We start from the raw sequence: 15976 nt of genomic DNA, 5'->3' as shown, positions 1-15976 counted from the left end.
GCCATAATATGTTACCAACCCTAGAAATGATCATAGCCCCTGGACCGTGGTGGGAGCTGGGGCTTCTTTTATTGCCCTTACTCTGTCTTCCAATGGGTGTAAGCCCGGCTCGTCTACTTTATATCCCAGGTACGTCACTTGTGGGGCCAGAAAAACACATTTTTCTCATTTCAGCCATACGCCTGCCTTTGCGAAACGCCTGAGCACTTCCTCCAGGTTCCTTAAGTGTTCCCCGTTTGTCCTACCCGTGATTAAGACATCGTCCAAATAAATCGCCACCTGCGGTAGTCCCTGCAGAATATTTTCCATCGTACGCTGGAATATAGCGCAGGCTGATGACACTCCGAAGGGTAGCCTAGTATAACGAAAATGTCCCTTCAAGGTGTTGATCGTAGCGAACTTCTGGGAGTCCTTGTCCAGTTTTAACTGCAGGTAGGCGTGGCTCATGTCCAGTTTCGTGAACAAAAGCCCACCTGCCAATTTGGCATAGATCGTCTATTTTCGGGATCGGGTATTTGTCCAGCAGTGCGTATTTGTTTACCGTCTGTTTGAAATCTCCACAGAGACGTATTGAGCCATCTGGCTTCAAAATTGGTACCACCGGCGCTGCCCATTCCGAGAACTGTACTGGTCTGATAATGCCATCGTGCCGTAACCTTTCTATTTCGAAATCTACTTTCTTCCGTAATGCAAAAGGTACCGGCCTGGCCTGACAAAATTTCGGAAGGGCTTCTGGGTCCACGTGCAAAGTTGCTTTGGTGCCTATAATTTCCCCCAAACCTTCTTGGAAGACCTCCGGGTATTTTTGGAGTATTCCACTCAACTGCCCGCTTCCACTCTGGAAAATTTTCATCCAATCAAGTTTAGGTCTTTCAGCCAGTTCCGTCCTATTAAGTTCGGTCCGGAGCCCTCTACTATCGTCAATGGTAATCTGAGCAATTGTTTGTCATATTCCACGGGTACATGAGTCGTGCCTAGAACTTCCAGGGGTTCCCCCGTGTAGGTTTTAAGTTTTGTCGATGTTTTTGTTAGGGTTAGTGGCTGGAGTCCATCTTTGATTTTCTTAAATGCTGCTACTCCCATTACTGATACGGCCGCACCCGTGTCTATTTCCATTATTGTCGGCCGACCGTTCACCCGTGGGGTAATCTTAATAGGTTCAGCTTTCTTTGCCGCAATATTATATAACTGTTCCCCCCCGGAGGAGGATGGGACGTCTAAGTTGTGCACTTCCCTGCGTCCCCATCTGCTATTCCTCTTTTGCCACCTCTTTCTAGGGTTTCTGTCGGTTACCCCACTCTGTCTGGTGCCTGAAACAGTCCTTCTCTGTTGGGGGAGCCTCAACCGGTAGTTCCCTCTGTCTCCAGTTAGTCCTAGCAGACTTGGGGGCAGTTCTGGGGTTTTCCTTTGGCCCTCTATTCCTCAGGCTTTTCCTGAGGGCGGCTATCTGGTAGCTGGACCCGTTGTGGTTGTCCCTCTCCCAGGTATCTACCTCCATTGGCGTGCCCTGTAGTTCCTGCGCCCCACTTGCTGCCTTTTCTAGGGACAGTGCGAGCTGTAACGCCCGCCTGCAGTCTAGCTGCGTTTCCGCCAACAGGCGCTTCTGTATTGCCAGATCATTTATGCCACACACTAACCGGTCCCGAAGCATTTCATTTAGCGTCAGGCCGAACTCACATTTTTCCGCCAGCCTTCTCAGGCGGGTCAAGAAATTCGTGACTGACTCTCTGTCTTCCCGCTTCGTTGTGTAGAATCTGTACCTACGCAAAATGAGGGGTGGTTTTGGGTCATAGTGCTCTTCCACCAATTTCGTTAATTCTTGGAAAGGTAATGTGTCCGGCATATCGGAATAAGTTAGACTACGTATAATGGCGAAGGCTGAGGGTCCGCACGCCGACAGCAGTATAACCCGTTTCCTTCCGTCCTCCGTTATCTCATTGGCCTGGAAGAAGTAACACATTCTCTCCACATACTGGGACCAGTCCTCAATAGTCAGGTCGAATGCATCTAACTTCCCAAAAAGCGGCATTTTTGAAAGAGCAAGGCTTACCCTCCGAGTGCGGCAGCTGGTCTCCGCAAGGTTCTTTGTTTACTTCATCACCACTGTAATAATCCACAGGAGGCAGGGGTTCCATCACCACACCAGTATTTATTTGCAATAACTATATACAAGAGCAGCTCCAATCAACTTAAGACTGCCTCACAAAGCCTACACAGGTGCTATCATTGAGGGAGCTCATACCCCATTTGGCCAACCAATAATGCCAATTGGAGGTCATTACAAATGGCTTTCAATATTCTTCAATGCTCCACCAGGACTGAACAGACAAATTCAATCCTGTATAAATGCAAATTACTGCGGATACTGGAATCTGAAACCAAAGCGAAAATGCTGGAAAAGCTCAGCAGGTCTGGCAGCATCTGTAGTGTTATAACCTGACTGCTTACCATTGGCTGGGGACTAATGACAATCCCACAATCCTGTGGGAGAATGAGCTTTCCCAATGAGCGGGGCGGAGAAACCATTAGTAAACTCCAAGTATAAATAAAGCTGGCCAGTTTGGAACCAGCAGGAAGGAGTGTGCGGCAAGGGAAGTTGCTGATGTTAGATATATATATATATATATGTTATTGTAAATAATTGTTATTACTTTGTATCCTTAAAACTCGTGCTGGATTCTTTGTGGCCCTCACAAAACTGGCGACGAGGGTTAAAGTGAATAGCTGTCTACACTGCTGAAGCCACCTCCCTGGATTTTTGTTGAATACAGGTTGGAAGTTGTTTTCTATTATACCATGCCTCTGTACGGACGTTTGGATGTATTTGATGCTGCGCTGGAAAGCTGGAACCAGTACGCATAACGGATGCGTTACTATTTCCGGGCAAACAATGTCACCGAAAACGAGCGCCAGGTGGTCATATTGCTCACCGCCTGCGGCCCGCATACGTTTGGGGTGATTAGGAGTCTTACGTACCCAGCTGCGCCGGACACCAAAACGTTTGATGAACTTGTGAATATAGTGGGGCAACATTTTAACCCAACCCCGTCCACGATAGTCCAGCTTTACCGGTTTAATACCGCTGAGAGGTCCACTGGAGAATCCCTTGCCGACTTTCTATCCAGGCTACGCAGGATTGCGGAGTACTGTGACTTTGGTGAGACCTTGTCAGAAATGTTACGCGACCTTTTGGTTTGCGGTATTAACAATGCGGCCACCCAGAGAAAGTTGTTAGCTGAGCCAACATTGACTTTTCAACAGGCCATTCAAATAGTATTGTCCCGAGAGAGCGCAGAACGAGGAGTGCAGGAGCTACAGGGAATGGAAGTGCATGCCTTGGGGCGCAACCCCTTCCGTCCGAAAACGTCCCCCCGTACTCCTGCGGTACCTTGGGCGAGGCGATGTCCGGACCGACGCCAGTGGCCGTCGGACATTCCTCCCCGAAGGGAGCCTTCTCCAGAACCAATGGATGAGGAGCCATGTCCGTGTCAGACTTGTAGGCGCCGATCCCGTCGCGGACACCGGTCCTGGGGGCGCCAGAGGCGCCGTCGTTCCGCCCGAAACTGGGACCAGCCCAGGGGCCGTACCTTCCATGTGGATGAACCTGCGGCGACTACTCCTGAGGACGTGGAGACGGAGGACGACTGCCTGCAGCTGCATTGTGTGGCAGCTCCCTGTGTGGCCCCCATTAAGGTGACAGTACGGGTCAATGGTCACCCGCTTGAGATGGAGTTGGACGCTGGTGCAGCGGTCTCCGTGATCGCCCAGAGGACATTCAACCGCATCAAGCAGGGTATACAGACACTTACATTAACCGACTCACAGGCCTGGTTGGCCACCTACACGGGGGAACTACTGGACATTGCAGGAACTACAATGACCCCTGTTGTTTATGGACGCCAAGAGGGGCATTTCCCACTTATCATGGTGCGCGGCCATGGGCCGAGCCTGTTGGGTCGGGACTGGTTGCGCCATTTGCAGTTGCAATGGCAGCACATCCTCCAAACAGTTTCCGGAGGGTTGACTGAGGTGCTCAGAAGATACCCAGATGTATTTCAGTCTGGTTTGGGGAAAATAAAAGGGGCCGTAGCCCGTATCCAAGTCGAACCAGGAGCCACGCCTCGCTATTTCCGGGCGCGCCCGGTGCCATACGCCTTGCTCGTGAAGGTAGAAGGGGAGCTCACTCGTTTGGGTACTATCAGGCCCGTCCGTTTTGCTGACTGGGCAGCACCAATTGTACCTGTAATGAAGCCAGATGCCACAGTTCGCTTGTGTGGCAACTATAAACTTACAGTGAATATGGCTTCCCGACTCGACCAATATCCAATGCCTCGCATAGAGGATCTCTACGCGAAGCTTGCAGGCGGACTCTCGGTCACAAAATTAGATATGAGTCACGCCTACCTACAGTTGGAGCTGGTCCCTGCCTCCCGACCATATGTAACGATTAATACACACCGGGGCCTGTATGAATATACACGTTTGCCCTTTGGAGTATCCTCTGCTTGCGCTATTATTTTTCAATGCGTTATGGAGGGCATTTTGAGAGGATTACCGTGTGTCGCTGTCTACTTAGATGACGTTTTGATCACAGGGACGTCGGAGCAGGAACATTTGGAAAATCTGGAGGCTGTCCTTAGACGCTTTTCGGAGGCTGGAGTCCGTTTACGTCGCACAAAGTGCGTATTTCAGGCAAAGGAAGTAGTCTACCTAGGTTATCGGGTGGACCGCGAAGGTTTGCACCCCGTCGCAAAGAAGGTGCGCGCGATTCAACAGGCCCCCGCCCCGACTGACACTTCGCATCTTCGTTCTTTTCTCGGTCTCGTAAACTATTACGGGAAGTTCCTCCCCAATCTGGCAACTACGCTGGCCCCATTGCACCTTCTGCTAAAGAAAAATCACACCTGGGTTTGGGGTCAACCGCAAGAAACCGCTTTCCGGCGGGTAAAGCAACAATTGTCGTCGTCTGGGTTACTATCCACTATGATCCTGGAAAGCCTTTGCTCGTCGTAGTGGAGGCAGGGACGATAGGGACATTTAAGGGGCATCTTGACAAATATATGAATAGGATGGGAATAGAAGGATACGGACCCAGGAAGTGTAGAAGATTGTAGTTTAGTCGGGCAGTATGGTCGGCACGGGCTTGGAGGGCCGAAGGGCTTGTTCCTGTGCTGTACATTTCTTTGTTCTTTGTTTGTTCTTTGTCACATGATGCATCCCCGTATGGTATTGGGGCCGTCCTGTCCCACAAGGTGGAGTACGGGGCTGAGCGACCGATAGCTTTCGCCTCCCGCACATTGACAGCAGCGGAGAAAAAGTACGCGCAGATCGAGAAGGAGGGCCTGGCAGTGGTTTTTGCGATGAAACCCTTCCACCAGTACGTGTGTGGCCGCCATTTCACTATCGTGACTGATCATAAGCCTCTGTTGGGACTTTTCAGAGAGGATAAGCCAATACCGCCCATTGCTTCCGCACGGATTCAGCGCTGGGCTTTGTTGCTTGCTGCATACAAGTATTCTCTGGAGCACAAACCAGGAACGCAGATAGCAAATGCCGACGCACTGAGCCGATTGCCTTTATCGACCGGCCCCATGTCGACCCCCACGACCGGTGAGGTGGTTGCAACCCTAAATTTTATGGACACCTTGCCTGTCACGGCATCACAGATCCGTGAGTGGACCCAGACGGAGCCAGTCCTGTCAAAGGTTCGGCACATAGTCCTGTACGGTTGGCAGCATAGACAGCTCCCAGGCAAGATGCGGGCATTTTCCCCCAAGCTGTCAGAATTCAGCGTGGAAGACGGCATCCTCTTGTGGGGGACGCATGTGATTGTCCCGGGAAAAGGCCAGGAGCTGAAACTAAGAGACTTGCACAATGGGCATCCAGGTGTGACCAAAATGAAAATGTTGGCGCGGAGTTATGTCTGGTCGCCAGGCCTCGACAGCGGCATTGAGAAGGTGGCCCAAAACTGCTCCATTTGCCAGGAGCATCAGAAGCTTCCGTCGGCCGCGCCCCAACATCACTGGGAATGGCCAGGGCGGCCTTGGGCGCGCTTGCATGCAGATTTTGCAGGCCCTTTTCAAGGATCCATGTTCCTTCTATTAATCGACGCCCAGTCTAAATGGCTAGAGGTGCATAAGATGCTAGGGACAACGTACTGCGCAACAATTGAAAAGATGCGTTTGTCTCTTAGTACGAATGGCCTCCCCGAGGTGCTGGTCACGGGTAACGGCACTCCATTCACGAGTGAGGAGTTTGCGAGGTTCATAAAGATGAACGGCATACACCATATCCGCACTGCCCCTTACCACCCGGCTTCAAATGGGTTGGCAGAGCGCGCAGTGCAAACATTCAAAAGAGGTCTAAAGAAGCAGTCTTCCGGATCAATGGACATGAGACTGGCTCGCTTTTTGTTTATGTATAGGACCACCCCCCATGCGGTGACTGGGGTAGCTCCCGCAGAACTCCTAATGGGCCGGAGACTTCGCACCCGCCTTCGTATGGTTTTCCCGGACATTGGCGCAAAAGTACGCCACACACAAGAACGGCGGGGACTGGGATTTTCTCGGCATCGGCCGATTCGGCAGTTTGCGCCCGGTGACCCAGTGATCGTTCGGAATTTTGCTGGTGGTGCCCAGTGGGTTCCTGGCGTAATCCTTCGCCAAACGGGCTCTATATCTTAACAGGTGCAAGCCCAGGGTCGTCTCCAGCGCAAACATGTAGACCACGTTCGGTCCAGAGGACTATCCCCTCCAAAGATTCTCCGCCCCCGGAGCTCATTTCTACAGCCGCAGAGACCAGAGACAATGGAAGGTAGTCCTCACAATCTTCCTCTGGTGCCTCACTCAAAGCCTGCGCAGGTCGTTACAGAACCGAATGGAGATAGAGACGCTGACATGACGGAGGCAGCAGACTCTGACTCCGAAATGGAGACACAGGACGCATCAGAGGGGAAATCCTCGGGTCCACGGGCCGTGGATGTACAACCGTTACGCCGTTCATCACGGAAGCGCTGGTCTCCGTCTCGTTACACGCTGCCTGATCCAGCGCCGCGTGCAAATGGTGCCCGGCCTGCGGCAAAACGAGTCCGACGCCCTCCTTCGCCAGGGTCTTCGGTGGATTCCTTGGACTTTGGGGGGGAGGGATGTTATAACCTGCCTGCTTACCATTGGCTGGGGACTAATGACAATCCCACAATCCTGTGGGAGTATGAGCTTCCCCAATGAGGGGGGGCGGAGAAACCATTAGTAAACCCCATGTATAAATAAAGCTGGCCAGTTTCAAACCAGCAGGAAGGAGTGTGCAGCAAAGGAAGTTGCTGCTGCTGTTATATATATATATATGTTATTGTAAATAAATGTTATTACTTTGTATCCTTAAAACACGTGCTGGATTCTTCGTGGCTCTTACAAAACGGAGTTTCTCTATGGTGGTCCAGGCCGTCGTCGCCTGTACCATGAGAACCTCCAGCGACTTTGTGGGCATTGATGAGAAACATCGTCCCTTGAAGCGGGCCCACAAAGTCTATGGAGGCGGGACCACGGACAACCTGGCCATTTATACAGGGGCTGCAGGAGGCAACATCTGGTGTGCCTGACACTGGATGCACGCTGGGCCACCCGCTCGATGTCGGCATCGCTGTCAGGCCACAGAACATAGTTTTGAGCTAACATTTTCATTTTGAACACACCAGGGTGACCATTGTGGAGGTACATCAGGAGTGGACCGTGTCCACTTTTGGGGACCACCACGCGGGTCGCCCAAAGGAGCATGCCACCCTCTATGCTAAGCTCCTGCATCTTTGTGGCGTAGGCCTTTTGGTCCTGGTACAGTCCTGTGCTGAGCCCCATACTGCTGCACCATGTGATGGATGCGGGATGGCGGGGGATACTTTAGGGACCAAGCTCTCGAGGTTCTTATTTGAATATTGTACCACACCACAAACAACTTCGGGACTCCAACCAGCTCAATTAATGATGAAGTAGAAGACCGAAGATCTGAAGATGGCCGGCTGTGTCTCCCCTTATATCGGAGTCACAGATCACATGACCTTGGTCTGGAGACCACATGGTGTGCTGTACCGCCACCTGCTGGTTGAAGGTTGCAACTTCGAACTATGATGTCGCCCATAGGCATATCACAGGAGACAGTGAAAGTTACAGATAACACAATAAAGAGAATGCAGCTGTGGGAATTCAACAAGAAGTGGTTCCTCTTGTACCAGGACTTCCAGTGGATACCAATTCAGAAGGACACTAATGCACAGATGGTCAACCTATTCATGTGCCCACTAGTTCAGTTCAACTACATCAAGCATCATCAGAGTTGATGGAGTCACCAGTGGTCCTGCAAAGATCACAGCAAAGTCACAATGCTCCTGAAAGACTGACGTATAATTAAGGCATTAGTTTCATTGTATTTCTGCCTTTGAGGGGATTAAAATTTAAGGGGGGGATAAGTGTTATCGAGCATTTTATTATGCATCTTCGGAATTAAATCCATCGCTGATATCATCAGTAAGCGTTGTGATGTCATTAGTTGTTGCTGTTACCTGTGTATATTCATATTTAAGTGCCATTACTTCTGATTCTCTTCAGTTAATGTTAATTCAATGTTTAGCTCATTGCTCGTGTATCTGAGGCCAGACTGTATTTTAAGCTTCCATATTTTGATATATTAAAGATTTACTTTCACAATGCGTTTTGATTTCCTTTTTGTGGTTAGGTTACCACATTTATACAACAAAAGAAACAGCAAATTGGGAAATGATGCACGATCAATTGCACAAAGACGAGAGTTGAATACAACTGAGGCTTTCTTGCTCTAACATGTGTGGCCTCCCACAGCAGCTGGCTAAATGGCTGCTGCATGGAGGACACACATATTTATATTCCGCCTACAGGGCGGAGCCGGCAGGCAGGGACTACCATCGTACCTGTAGTACAGGTCCTGCCATACATCACCTAATATAGGTGCAACATTCACCCCCTGTTAAAATTGAGTCCGGCGGGGGTGGTGGAGAATTATATACAACAACTGAATTTTACATGTACAATTTTTATGAGAAAAAAACGTATTTTGAAGTCCAGTGGACCAGTTAGAGATTCAACCGGTCCGGGGCCTTGATGTGCCGCTGGGAGCGACGCAGTGGTGGCGGCGATGCCGATGCTGGTCTTCGGTGACTCCGGGAGCGTGCCAAAATCCTCTTCATCCTCGGGCGTGGGCAGGGGGAGGACGGATGGTCCTGGGAGGTTTCCTGCTGGGAGTGCCGGGGGAGGGGATGGTGGCGCCGGGCCGGAGCGGTGTGTGTGTGGGGAACCTGCTAGTGCAAAGTCCCTGAGGGAGACAGTATCCTGGCGGCCATCGGGGTACGCCACGTAGGCATACTGGGGGTTCGGATGGAGCAACTGCACCCTCTCCACCAACGGGTCCGCCTTGTGGATTCGGACGTGCCTGCAGAGAAGGACGGGTCCTGGAGCTGCAAGCCAAGTCGGGAGCAACACCCCGGATGGGGACTTCCTGGGGAAGGCAAAGAGACGTTCATGGGGTGTGTTGTTAGTGGCAGTGCACAGTAGTGACCGAATGGAATGTAGTACATCAGGGCGGACCTCCTACCAGCGGGAGGCCGGGAGGTTCCTGGACCGTAGGGCCAGTTGGACGGCCCTCCATACCGTCCCGCTCTCCCTCTCTACCTGTCCATTTCCCCGGGGGTTATAGCTTGTCGTCCTGCTGGAGGCGATACCCCTGCTGAGCAGGAACTGACGCAGCTCATCACTCATGAATGAGGATCCCCTGTCACTGTGGATGTATGATGTGGAGATGCCGGCGTTGGACTGGGGTGAGCACAGTAAGAAGTCTTACAACACCAGGTTAAAGTCCAACAGGTTTGTTTCGATGTCACTAGCTTTCGGAGGGCTGCTCCTCACCTGAGGAAGTGACATCGAAACAAACCTGTTGGACTTTAACCTGGTGTAAGACTTCTTACTGTGGATGTAGGCGGGGAAACCGAACAGAGCGAAGATTGTGTTGAGGGCTTTGATGACAGTGGCATGGGATGGCGAAGGGGAATCTGGAGTACTCATCGACCGCACTGAGAAAATACGTGTTTGTCGGTGCAGGGGAGGGGTCTTTTGAAATCTACGCTGAGGCGCTCAAAGGGGTGGGAGGCCTTCACCAGGCGCGCACGGTCCGGCTGGTAGAAGTGTGGCTTGCACTCCGCACAGACCTGGCAGTCCCTGGTGATTGTCCGTACTTCCTCGACGGAGTAGGGCAGACTGCGGGCCTTTATAAAATGGTACAACAGTGTGACTCCCGGGTGACAAAGGCTGCCGTGCAGGGCCTGGAGTCGGTCTACTTGTGCGCTGGCACATGTACCTCGGGATAGGGCGTCTGGGGGCTTGTTGAGCTTGCCGGGGCGATACAAAATCTCGTAATTGTAGGTGAAGATCTTATCATTCTTGATCTTGTCCCGCTGTGTGTTATTGAACATGAAGGCTACCGATCGTTGGTCAGTGAGGAGAGTGAATCTCCTGCCAGCCAGGTAATGCCTCCAATGCCGCACAGCTTCAACGATAGCTTGGGCCTCTTTTACGATGGATGAGTGCCGAATTTCTGAGGCATGAAGGGTGCGGGAAAAGAATGCCACGGGTCTGCCTGCCTGATTGAGGGTGGCGACTACGGTGACGTCTGATGCATCGCTCTCCACTTGAAAGGGCAGTATCTCGTCTACCTCATGCATCCCGACCTTGGCGATATCGGCTCTGATACGGGCGAAGGCCTGTTGAGCCTCGGCCGTCAGGGGAAAATGGGTGGACTGTATGAGTGGAAGGGCCTTGTCCGCATAGTTTGGGACCCACTGGGCATAGTATGAAAATAACCCCAGACAGCGTTTGAGGGCCTTGGGGCAGTGGGAACTCCATGAGGGGCGCATGCGGTCAGCATCGGACCCCAGAACTCCGTTCTGGACCACATAGCTGAGGATGGCTAAGCGGTTTGTGCTGAACACGCACTTCTCCTTGTTGTAGGTGAGGTTTAGGAGAGTGGCGGTGCGGAGAAATTTGGCAAGGTTGGCTTCGTGGTCCTGCTGATGGTGACGTTGTCTAGGTACGGAAAGGTGGCCCGCAAACCGTACCGGTCGACCATTCGGTCCATCTCCCTTTGGAAGGCCGAGACCCCATTGATGACGCCGAAGGGAACCCTGAGAAAGTGATAGAGGCGACCGTCTGCCTCGGAGGCAGTGTATGGACGGTCCGCTTTACGGACGGGGAGCTGGTGGTAGGCGTATTTGAGGTCTACCATTGAGAAGACCCGGTACTGTTCAATCTGATTGACCAAATCAGATATGCGTGAGAGGGGGTACACGTCGAGCTGCGTGTACTGATTGATGGTTTTGCTGTAGTCCACGACCATTCTGTGTTTCTCCCCAGTTTTAACGACTACCACTTGGGCTCTCCAGGGGCTGTTGCTGGCCTCGATGATGCCTTCCCGACCTTGGACCTGATGAAGGTCCTGGGTGCTGTACCGTTTGCCCCTGGTGGCGACGGGTTTGCAATCCGGGGTTAGATTTGCGAAGAGGAAAGGTGGATCGACCTTTAGGGTCGCGAGGCCGCACACAGAAAAGGGTGGTAGGGGCCTGCCGAATTTCAGGGTTAGGCTCTGGAGGTTACACTGGAAGTCCAGGCCGAGTAGTAGGGCAGCGCAGAGATTAGGGAGGACGTAGAGGCGGAAGCCGCTGAATTCTACGCCCTGGACCGTGAGTGTGACCGTACAGTACCCCCAGATCACCACGGAATGGGATCCGGAGGCCAGGGAGATTCTTTGATTGGCGGGGTGTACCGCGAGGGATCAGCGCCTTACCATATCTGGGTGGATGAAGCTTTCGGTGCTCCCGGAGTCCAGCATGCAAGAGGTCATGGGCAAAATTCTCCTACCCGCCCCGCCACATTTCTGCCCCGACCGGCCGACGGGAGTCTCCGTAACACCGGCCGGTCAATGGGGTTTCCCATTGTGGGGCAGCCCCACGTCGTCGGGAAACCCCCGGGCGCCGGCAAAACGGAGACTCCCGCCGGCGGAGAATGACGCCCCATGTGTCCATCGATTTTAACGCTGGTCGATGCGTTAACCAGGTTGTGCGGACGAGACTGGTCGATGGTCACTAAGGCGAGTCGTCGCTGGTGTCGGATGATGGGGTGCCCGGGGGGCACGGGTCCTGGAACGCTGGTGGTGCCCATGTGCCGTGGGGGAGACAAGACGGCGGTGCCTGAAGATCTTGGGGAGGACAAAATAACGGCGGCCATGGGCCGCACGTGGCGGGGGTTGAAAAAGATGGCGGCGCCCATGGGCCGCACGTGTTGCGCGGAGGGGAAGATGGCGGCGCCCATGGGCCGCACGTGTTCCGCGGAGGGGGAGATGGCGGCTCCCATGGGCCGCACGTGTTGCGCGGAGGGGAAGATGGCGGCGCCCACTGGCCGCGCTTGGTCTGAGGGGGAGAAGATGGCGGCGCCCACTGGCTGCACCTGGTCCGGGAGGTGAAGATGGCAGCGCCCATTGTCCGTAAACGAGGGGGGTGGGGGCGATAGCGGCGACTCCGCGGGCCTGGCACACCGCGGCGAAGTGCCCCTTCTTACCGCAAGCCTTACAAAGTGCAGCACGGGCCGGGCAGCGTTGGCGGGGGTATTTCTGCTGGCCGCAAAAGTAACATCGGAGACCCCCGGGGTTCGCTGGCTGGCGTGTGGCGCAGGCGTATTGGCTGGGTAAGGCCCCCGCTGGGGCGGCCGTCTGTGGGGTCCACGATGCGTAGGAGGGGTGGGCCGCGCGGCTGGGGGTGTAAGCCTGGATATTGCGCGAGGCGACCGTCATCGCAAGCGCTAGCTTCTTTGTCTCTGTGAGATCAAGCGTGGCCCCCTCTAGAAGTCGCTGGCGTATGAGGTCCGAGCCAATCCCCGTAACAAAAGCGTCCCGCATTAGGAGGTTTGAAAGTTCCGTGGCCGTAACAGCCTGACAGTCACAGTCCCGGACTAGTGGGATTAGGGCCCGCCAGAAGTCTTCTATGGACTCACCAGGGAGTTGAGAGCGAGTGGCGAGTACGTGCCTGCGTGTTCGTCTTCTGGGTGTAATTTTCTTTGAGTAGCGTCACGGCTTTGGCGTAGTTTGGCGCGCCCTGGATCAGCGGAAAGACGTTGAAGCTCAACCTCGAGTACAGTATCTGTATTTTCTGAGCCTCCGGAACAGGGCTTGGCGCCGAGTTGATGTACGCCTCGAAACAAGCTAGCCAGTGCTGAAAATCCTTTTTGGCGTCGCTTGATTGCGAGTCCAGCTGCAGGCGATCCGGCATGATACGGAGGTCCATCTTCTGAAAACCTTAGAGCAATAAATTGATGCACGATCAATTGCACAAAGACGAGAGTTGAATACAACTGAGGCTTTATTACTCTAAGATGGCGAAATGGCTGCTGCACGGAGGACACACATATTTATACTCCGCCTACTGGGCGGAGCCAGCAGGCAGGGACTACCGTCGTACCTGTAGTACAGGTCCTACCATACATCACCTAATATAGGTGCAACTGTGGTTTACCACAGGAAACAAGGTGATGGAATTGTTTGTAGAATTGATAGACACTATGGAGTACAGGTGAGGAACTGTAGTCATGAAACAGCAGTGTGACAGCATCACTACTGGTGAGAGGGAGTCATTACAACGTGACGGATTTACATTGGTGTTGGCAATGTAATTGTGAGCAGTGCAAACTATGCTGGGAATAATCGCTTGTAGATTTTTGTGTATTGTAGCAGGATGAAAAAACTTTGATGGCAGAGTGAGTTACAGTGAAAATAAACAACCTTTCATTTATTGGACATTACGATTCCTATCTGCCCTGATGGCTGATGGGTTGGGTGGAACCATGCAGTGTGCTGCACACACACGGATGCAGGACTTGGTCAGTGCTGGATTTATGGATTTCACCAAATTCTTGGGGTTTGAATTGGGAAATTACTGTCTTGCTGCTCAACTCTTACTGTTTCCTCCCTCTGTGAAGCAAGGGTTGTGTCAAAGTGAATTGGGTTTGAGCGTGCTGCTCCCATATTTTTCCACAGGCACGTGATGGGCCGAGTGGCCTAATTCTGCTCCTATGTCTTATGGGATAGGCCGCATGCAATGCTACACCAGTTGAACTGGACCCCAGTGTCAATCACTGCCTGAAGGGTAGGAGAATACTAATATAATTACGATTGACGCAGAACCAGGATGGCTACTGTGGCAGAGACCTGGAATGGTTACGCATCCAACCACACTGAGAATAAAGTGCAGGGGAAAACATTCTCCAGTTGCAATGTTGCCATGACATTGTAAAGAGAGCACTCCTCTCCAGGTGGGCTGCAGGAGAATGACCACAAGGTTACTGTGGCTCCTGAATCCAGACACAAATGTTTTGCCTACCTCACCTGTCCTCAGAATTTAATCCTTTTGGCCCCGGGTTCACCCTGGAGAATCCCCTCCTAGGGCAATATATTCTCCCCGAGGTGTGGGGTCCAGAACTGGTCACAGGTAAACCGAGTCCTCACTTGAACTCATGGTCACATTCCTGAAAATTGTGACTTTAAGTGAAACGCCCTTCAGCGAATCATGGGTTCCCTCAGGAGTTCTGATCCTACAGACAGTTAGGTCCCTGCTCAAGTCCAATGCATCATCTTCAGACTCTGCCATGTGTGGGGCAGGTGGCTTTTTGAGGTTTAGATTTTTGCACTCGCCCTTGTCTTCACCTCTGCATGTTCCTGATCAAATCTCTTTTTCTCTGCGTTCATGAGCTTCTCCTGTTTTAGTTGGTCACCAGGAGTCGGTGGAGATGTGCGACCTCTTCAGCGAGGCTTTACGGACATCCCCAAGGTGTTTCCATGGAGGAAGCTTTGAGCGATTAGTGCCTCGATGCTGGGCTCTTACTGGATTTAAGGTGGCGTCTCTGCCTCGCCTGCTGCAGGGTTCAATAAGGGTCAGTCACGGGGCTGCAAAATTAGTCAGATAATTTTTGAGTCAGGCTCCTGAAGGGTAAGTACCGCATCCTGGATATTTCACCCAAACAAGCCCCGAAACAAGGTGCACAATCTTACCTGTGCACAGCACCGCAGCTCTTCCTCTCCCTCAAAGACTTTATTAAGGCCTCCCCTGCCTACTTGTGACACTATTAAGGTTATATTATATTATTATGCAATCGACTTTCTTGTCAATCACAAATCTGTCTAACTCAGCCTTGAATATATTAATTGGACCGGCCTCGAGGACGACTGGATGCTGCTCGCCGACCAGTCAACAACTCGCCTGGCAGCCTCCATCCAACATTTTCATAGCTCAGGACAGGAGGGAGTTGAAGGGAAATGTTACCTTTTTTGCATTTTTTGTGCGGTTAGATATGAGCCCAGTCCGGATTCGCTCGGGAAATTAAACGTCCAGGGGAAATTCCGGGAGGGATGGCAAACAGCATGGGCAGGAAAACCAACCGCCAACCAAGCAGCAGCGAGACACACGAGCAGAGCGCGCAGGCGCAGAGGTGTCGTCCCCCAACCACACGAGGCGCAAGCGCATATCTCCGCGTTGCTGCCACTGGGTGCAAGGTGCCAGTGCGCAGCCGCAATCAGGAAGAGGGCGGGGTAATGCGATCCGCCCACTCTATGTGCAACCGGCTCCCCCACCTGAGAACGAGCTGCCCAGTGAGAGAGAGAGAGAATGAAATACATTCTTACCTCAACTCATTCCTCACAGCAACATGGAGAAATAGAAAAATCACATTCCAGTGTGAGTGAGAGGAGACTCTGTGGGAGGAGTCTGAAGGGGTGGGGGCAGTGAGGGGGAGGAACCTGAGGGAGGAGTCAGTGAGGAGGAGGAGTCACGGGGAGAAGCCAGTGAGGAGGAGGAGTCACGGGGAGAAGCCAGTGAGGGGGAGGAGTCGCAGTGAGGAGGAGGAGTCACAGTGAGGAGCCA

General features: G+C 52.6%; 1 long non-coding RNA gene across 1 annotated transcript in view; it reads right to left on the bottom strand.

Moving 5' to 3' along the window:
* Window positions 1-15469, bottom strand: part of LOC140386512 (uncharacterized) — a 36192-nt gene extending 20723 nt beyond the window's left edge. The window contains exon 1 of the long non-coding RNA XR_011933628.1: window positions 15380-15469. This is a non-coding gene — a long non-coding RNA (uncharacterized lncRNA). The remainder of the gene's footprint in view (window positions 1-15379) is intronic.
* Window positions 15470-15976: the final 507 nt, after the last annotated feature.

This window comes from Scyliorhinus torazame, chromosome 12, assembly GCF_047496885.1.
Source record: "Scyliorhinus torazame isolate Kashiwa2021f chromosome 12, sScyTor2.1, whole genome shotgun sequence".
Lineage (NCBI taxonomy): Eukaryota > Metazoa > Chordata > Chondrichthyes > Carcharhiniformes > Scyliorhinidae > Scyliorhinus > Scyliorhinus torazame.
The sequence above is the reverse complement of the archived record's forward strand: the minus strand, read 5'-3'. Positions and strand labels throughout refer to the sequence as shown.